This window comes from Mus pahari, chromosome 11 (assembly GCF_900095145.1).
Source record: "Mus pahari chromosome 11, PAHARI_EIJ_v1.1, whole genome shotgun sequence".
In the NCBI taxonomy this organism is placed as follows: Eukaryota; Metazoa; Chordata; class Mammalia; order Rodentia; family Muridae; genus Mus; species Mus pahari.
In genome coordinates, this window is record NC_034600.1 from 7,572,460 (window position 1) to 7,572,864 (window position 405).

The window sequence follows — 405 nt, forward strand, 5'->3', positions numbered from 1 at the left end:
TCCCTTAAAGAAATAGAAGCAGTCATTAATAATTTCCCAACCAAAAAAAGCCCAGGACCAGATGGGTTTAGTGCAGAATTCTATCAGACCTTCAAAGAAGACCTAATTCCAACTCTCCTCAAACTATTCCACAAAATAGAAACAGAAGGTATTCTACCCAATTCATTCTATGGAAGCACAATTACTCTGAATCTAAACCACATAAAGACCCAACAAAGATAGGGAACTTCAGACCAAATTTTCTTATGAATATCCATGCAAAAATATTCAATAAAATCCTCGCAAACTGAATCCAAGAACATATCAAAGCAATCATCCATCATGATCAAGTAGGCTTTATTCCAGGGACGCAGGGATGTTTTAATATATGGAAATCCATCAATATATATCCATGATATAAACAAA